The sequence below is a fragment of the Mus caroli genome, chromosome 18, assembly GCF_900094665.2.
Source record: "Mus caroli chromosome 18, CAROLI_EIJ_v1.1, whole genome shotgun sequence".
Classification (NCBI taxonomy): Eukaryota; Metazoa; Chordata; class Mammalia; order Rodentia; family Muridae; genus Mus; species Mus caroli.
The window spans coordinates 62,598,954-62,605,785 of NC_034587.1; positions in this window are offsets into that span (position 1 = coordinate 62,598,954).

Here is a 6,832-nt window from a genome sequence, read left to right on the forward strand (position 1 = left end):
ATTGAAATAGAAAGGAATTGAAATACAATAGGGGAGACAATGTCACATTTTATGCCACCAAGTATCCCTAGACACTTCAGGACTTTTTTTTTTATCATAAAAGGATGTTGTCAATTTTTTTTGTTTGTATTTAATGAAATAGTCATGAGGTTTTAGACTTTAGGTCTACTTATGTAATATATTTATTGACTTAGATATGCTGAGCCATCTCTGAATATCTGAACCTACTTGATAATAAGATAATCATTTTGATATGTTCTTAAATTCAGTTTGCAAGTATTTTACCAAAAAGATTTTGCATCTATGTTCAAAAGGACTATTGGTTTGTACTTTTCTTTTTTTGATGGATCTTTGTGTAGTTGTTATTAGGATAATTGTGATTTTGTGAAAAGAATTGGAGAATTGTCCTTCAGTTTCTATTTTGGCAAATAGTCTGAGGAGTGTGGGGTTAACTCTTTGAAAGTCTAGTAGAATTCTGCAATGAATCCATTTGGTGCTGGATATTCTTTGGTTAGGAGATTTTTATTACTGCTTCTTTTTCACTAAGGTTTATGGATCTTCTTAAATTGTTTATTTCATCTTGATTTATCTATTTCTTTTTGTTTCCTTGTTTGGTGAAATAGAGATTTTTGAAGTATGTCTTTGTGAGTCTCTGACTTTCCTCGGTATCTGTTATAATGTCTCCCTTCTCATGGCAATTTTATTAAATTGGATTTTCTCTTTCTGCCTTTTGGTTAATTTGGCTAAAAGCTTCTCAATCTTGTTGATTTTCTCATAGAATGAACTCTTTATTTCATTGATTCTTTCATTTGTTTATTTTGTTTTGTTTCTAGTTCACTGATTTCAGCCCTAATTTTGTTTATTCCTTCTTATCTACTCCTTTTGGGTTTTTTTTTTTTAAAGGAACTTTCAAACGTATCTTTAAATTGTTGCTCTCTGGTTTCACCAGTTTTTCATTTTGTTTTGTAAGTGTATGTGTAGGCATTTAGTGCTATGAATTTGCCTCTTTGAACTGCTTTCACTGTGTCACATAGATTTGAGTATGTTTTGTTTTAATTTTCATGTGATTCTAAAACGTTTTAAACTTCTTGGCTCAATTTTCATTCAGTAATGAGTTGTTGAACGAGTTTCTGTACTTTTTGTTGTTTCTATCATTTCTGTTATTTGTAGATATCCAGTTAAATCTACGGTTGTCAGATGGGATGCAGGATGTTATCTCAATTAAAAAAAATCTGTTGCATTCTTCTTTGTGTTCTAATATGTGGTCAATTTTTGAGAAATTTCCATGGCTGCTGAGAAGAAAAATATATCACTTAGTATTTGGGTATAATTGTCTGCAGATTCTGTTACACAGCATCATTTAACTTCAGACTTTCTCTATCTAGTTTGGGTCTGTATGACTTATATATTGGTGATACCCACTATCATTGTACCAGTTAATATGTGATTTTATCTATAGTGGTGTTTCCATTCTGAACTTGGGTGCCCTTGTGTTTGATGCATAAATGTTTAGAACTGTAATATCCTCTTGGATTTTCCCCTTGGTGAACATGTAGTATCCCTTCTACCTATATTTCCTGATTTATATTAATCCCTGCTATTCTATAGGACACCTTTGTGCCAGGAACCCATGCCTACCACATTTGGCTGAGATTCAGAACTACTCTTTACCAGGAACCCCACAGCTGTCACACAGAGACCCTATAGCTGCCACACTTGGCTGGGACTTAGAGACCCTATAGCTGCCACACTTGGTTGGATTCCGATTGGGCAACATCAACCAAAGAAAAGAACACCTCCTTAACAAGCTTAAGCCTAGCTATTTACACCTAAAAACACTTCACACATCAAGACTCCAGATGTTTCCTCCTCTTTCCGTATTTGATCATTGGATCATTGGAAGGCTGAATAGACAAAAGACTCGCCTGTCCGAACAAGAACACTTTTGGAATCCTGGTATTGCGTTTGATTCGGAAACCAACTCTTCCCCAGTCTCTGCTGCTGCTGCACATTTTGGTGGGCCTGTTGTCTTGGTTAGGGTTTCTATTGCTGTGATAGAGCACCATCACCAAATCTTGGTGAGGGAAAGGTTTATTTCAGCTTACACTTCCAGGTACCAATCCACCACTGAGACAGGCAGCACAGGAAATCAAGGTGGCAATGTGGAGTCAGGAACTGAAAGCAAAGGCCGTGGAGAAGTTCTGTTTGCTGTCCTCTCCCACATAGCTTGCTTAGCCTGCTATCTTAAATGCCCCAGCACCACCTACTGAGCAGTGGCACCATCCACATTGAAGTAGGCCTTTTTACATCAATCACCAATCAAGGAAAGTCCCTACAGGCCAATCTGATGAGGGCATTTTTCTCAGTTGAGATTTTTCTCTACCCAAATTGCTGAGGTCATTTGTGTCAAGTTGTGTCAAGTTGACAAAGGACTAGCCAGTATACTTGTCAAGTTTTCAAAAATCACTTGGGTCAGTTCCTTAAAATAAACTCTCCTCCAAATAGATAGATAAATCAATCATAGCTAGAGGGATGATGACTAAAGACAGAGACATATGTATCGAGAGACAGGAAGTAAACATGTCCCGTTGGTTTTCTCTTTTTAAAAATATTTATTTTTATTTTATTCATATGGACATTTTCCTCGTATGCATGTCTGTACACCCCGCGTATGCCCACAGTACGTGCAGAGGCCAGGAGAGGGCACTGGATTCCCTGGTGATGGAGGTTGTTAATTGCCACGTTTGTGCTAAGAGTTGAACCCAGCTTCTCTAGGAGAGTAGCCACGGTGCTCTCAATCACTGAGCCATCCTCCACCAGCTGCTATTGATTCTCTTGGGAACCTTGGAATAATTCAGAAAGATAATGATTGAAACGAGACAGCGTAGTAGTCTTCTAGATCATGCATGTATAGGTTGTCTCTTCAAAGCTCAGTATTGAAGAGGAGTGGATTTCACTAATAGGAGACTCTAACGTCAGTGGCCCTATCGTTAACATAGACTCACAGCTTATGAGCCTCATCTAAGAAAGGGACTATAGCCCTCATTGTTAAATGAGGCACCAAAGCAATTCTAAATCTACTATTTAATTCTTAAATGATATTTCTCATCTGAAGGTGACTAACTCCAAGTTTCACAGAGTTCAGTAAACTTCCCCCATTTCTAAGCGATGCTCTGGGTACCTATAGGTGTCTCTGCTTTGTCTCAGATGACAACTGAAGTGGGTCACATAACTGTGAACCTCAAGAGGACCAACACTAGTTTGAACTTGAGTTAAAATTCCAATGTTGGGGCCAAGGAGATAGCTGTATTGGTAAAGTGCTATGATGTAAGCACGAGGATATGAGTTTAATTCCCAGGACCCTTGTGGGGGGAAAAATGACAGGTATTATGGTACATGCTTAGAATCCCGGTATTGGGGAAGGAGGAGACAGAAGGAGCCATGTAGCCACTCCAACAGTCACCCTACCCTACTTGGGAAGTTGCTGGTTAGTAAGAGACCCTGCCTCAAAAAGGGTGGGGGCACAGATCATGTCTGAGTAGTGACTCCCAAGATTGTCCTCTGGCCTCCATACACACATACGTTCTCATGGTCACACCTACCACCCTACACAGATGCACACATATACATAACAATTCTAGTGTTAATGGGAAGGACTATGAAGCTATTGCCATAACGTGTGGGCTAGGGTTGGTTTTAAGCTGCTTTCTAATAGGTTGTTTGCATTGGCCTTACTCGCTGCACCACCACGGCAAGCTGGCTGGGTGAAAGCCTGTTCACACAACATGAGGAGGCTTTAGCAGTTGGGCTCAGAGCTTTTGGAACCTCCCCAGGGGCCCTGCATGAAGGGCTTGCATATTCTTGGCCCTTCCAGATACCCTCATTTCTTCTATAATACAATATACTGGTCTGAACTCCTGGGTGCCATCAAGTGCAAGGCGCCATCAAGAAGAAGGGCAAGGGAGATGGATAGATGTCTCTTGATTTAATAAGTCAAATCAGATTCAACTAATAGCATTTCAGAGATTTTTTCTGAATAATTTTGTCATTGGGAACTTGCTATAAAACTTGCTTTGCAACTTAGCTTGGCCTCAGTTGTGAGACTCAAGCTGGAGAAGCTGGCCATTGGGAGGGCGAGACTGAAGGGATAATCATGTTTTGTGGTTGTGTGGTCAGCTTTCTTAACAAAGGCTCTGTGAAGTGGTTTCAGGGCCTTGTCTGCAGAAGGGGGTCCCAGAAAGAAAAACAAACAAACAAACAACCCCCAAAAAACAAAAAACAATGAGGACCAGAGTTGCTCAGTCCTAGCATGGGCCCACCCGTGCCCTTCAAAGCATCACCTACCCAGCCCAACCTCAAGGTCACCTCAATAATGATTATCTTAGTTAGCTGAGGTGTGGTCATTACCTCTGAGGCTTCACAGCCTTCCAAGCAGGGTTGACCCAGAATACACAATGACCCTTCTATTCCCAGGCTTGGGCCTCTCGACCAGAGGTTTGCTGACATAAGTAAACATGGAAGGTTCTGGAAAAGGTATTTTTCTTGTTCACCAGATCCATATGTCGGTCACTGATCACTTCCCTCTGGAAATGAACGAAGGGATCAGGAGCTTTTAGTCATCCCCAATGCTCCTGTCTGATATCTCCCCTCACTTAAAGGGGAAAAGAAACAACATTGGAAAGGTGTTCAGCAGAGATGGGATGGGGGCGGGGAGGGGCCATTGTTCCAGTGAGGAGCTGTTGATGGGGGTAAGGTGTATGTAGTCCAGAGAAAAATCCGAGGTATACAAGATGTTTGTAAATCCTTAAGACCCTGCCACAGTGACGGAAGGAAAGGGCAGAATATGCCTATGTACTAGAGGAATATGAAGAGACCCAGAAGACTCTAGAAGATTCCCTCTAAGGAAGACGCTTCTCAATTCAGGCTTCTCCAACCTGTGAGAAATTACATCTTCTAGTCCTGGGCAGTTCCAGTTACGGCTCCCAGGAGCTCTCAGTGGAGACAGAGTTGCAGAGGACGGGTAGTTACCAAGTAACAGGTTCCAACCGGGGGACACTGTACAATTCTTGAAGACCTTTGGATGACTACAACCGTGGGGGCTGTTGGCATTCAGCGAGGAGAGGCTGGGCTGCCGCTCAAATCCTGCAATGCACAGGACAACCCCCGCCCCCCCAAAGAACCATCCGGCTCTCACCGCACACAATGCCAAGGCTGAGAAAACCTGGCTTAGGCAAGCTACAAGCTTGGCTCCAGGTAATCCCCCCACTCCAATCTGTCTGGAAATTCAGAAGACGGAGGAAGTTAATTAGTGAATGTACGAGGCCTGCCCAGAACTCAAGAGGATAGTGTGGTAAGACTTTGAAGTTGATGAAGCTCGGAAACATATTTTCCCCCTTTGGACTATATTTTGGGACTCTGGCCATCCTTATTGTCGCCAGAACTATGAGTCTGTTATTCTCTAAAAAAGCAAATTTTCTCTTCCCACAACCTCCACCTACTATTGCACACAATTTGGGAGGTGACACACACACACACACACACACACACACACACACACACACACACACACACACAGAGGTAGGCAATGTGTGTGCATTGCGTGTTTAGAACAGAGCAAAATAAGCAAAAACGGAGGGGTTTGTGGCAAAATTTTCCCCAACAGCTTCTAAAATTTACCCCCATGTTACTTCTAAAGTTATCTTCCATAATTCTTTTTATGTCTTCTGGGTGGTGAAATTTGCCAAACCCCACAACAAGCTACAACGGAGCCTGTTTCTGCCAGATCGCTAACACTCAGGAGTCAGAGGAGCAGACGGAGCTGGGGATGGCTCTTGGCTCTGCTGGTTGCTGTCTAGGTAATGGACAATTTCTTTAGCCTTTCTGAGCCTTTCTTTCCTCATTTGTGATGTGCAATAAATAGCCCTGGCCTCATAGGATAGCTGGGAGATTATATAAGCACATACACAGATAGCCACACCAGCCCCTTTTATTATAACAGACACCAAATGGCAATTGTTTCTAGTAGAGTCACTGTCTGGGGAGCCCACATAACATTTGACATTGGGACAGATACTGAAAGAAGGAAATTACTCCATCTTGAAACCTAAGCTAACCCAGAAATCAGCTTGCCCTAGAGATAATACTGTACTGTTAATCACAAAACCTAAGCAGCTGGACATGGACTCTCAGCTGGGTCTCCTGGCACCACAGAGAGGGAGGTATTCCAGCCCATTTACAGATAAAGACTGAAACTCCAGCTCGGCGAATGGCCTGAGGTGACACCATAACTCCTAACTGGCAAAGGTGAATGGGATTTTGGGTGAGATTGGGCTCCAAACCCTCAACTTCCCCTGGATCCATCTCAGCTTCATACTCTGCCGTGGCTTGAGCCTGGGAATATTGAGACATCTTCCTATAGCAAGACTGACCTGCAAACTCCTCATTAGCAGTTAGTGTGTGCAGGACTTAAGGTCAGCTTAAGGTCATTCTCCTTATTAGGCTGCTGATGTGGTAGGACTAGCTCCTCACGTCCCAACATTGAGAGGGGAAGTAGACGCATGCTCCTGTTCCCTAACCCAGAAGGTATCTCTAATTGATAACTGGTCACAGCACACACAAAGGCAGGCCTCACGCCCAGCAGGAGATGACCGTCACAGAACAAACTCAATGGTATTTTTGGGAGTGTTTTTTGTTTGTTTGGTTTTTGGCTTATATATTATGGTTTCTCGAAAAACCAAAAAAAAAAAATGGTTTCTGATCTTGTGGGTTTTTTCTTCTTCTCTTCTCTTCTCTTCTCTTCTCTTCTCTTCTCTTCTCTTCTCTTCTCTTCTCT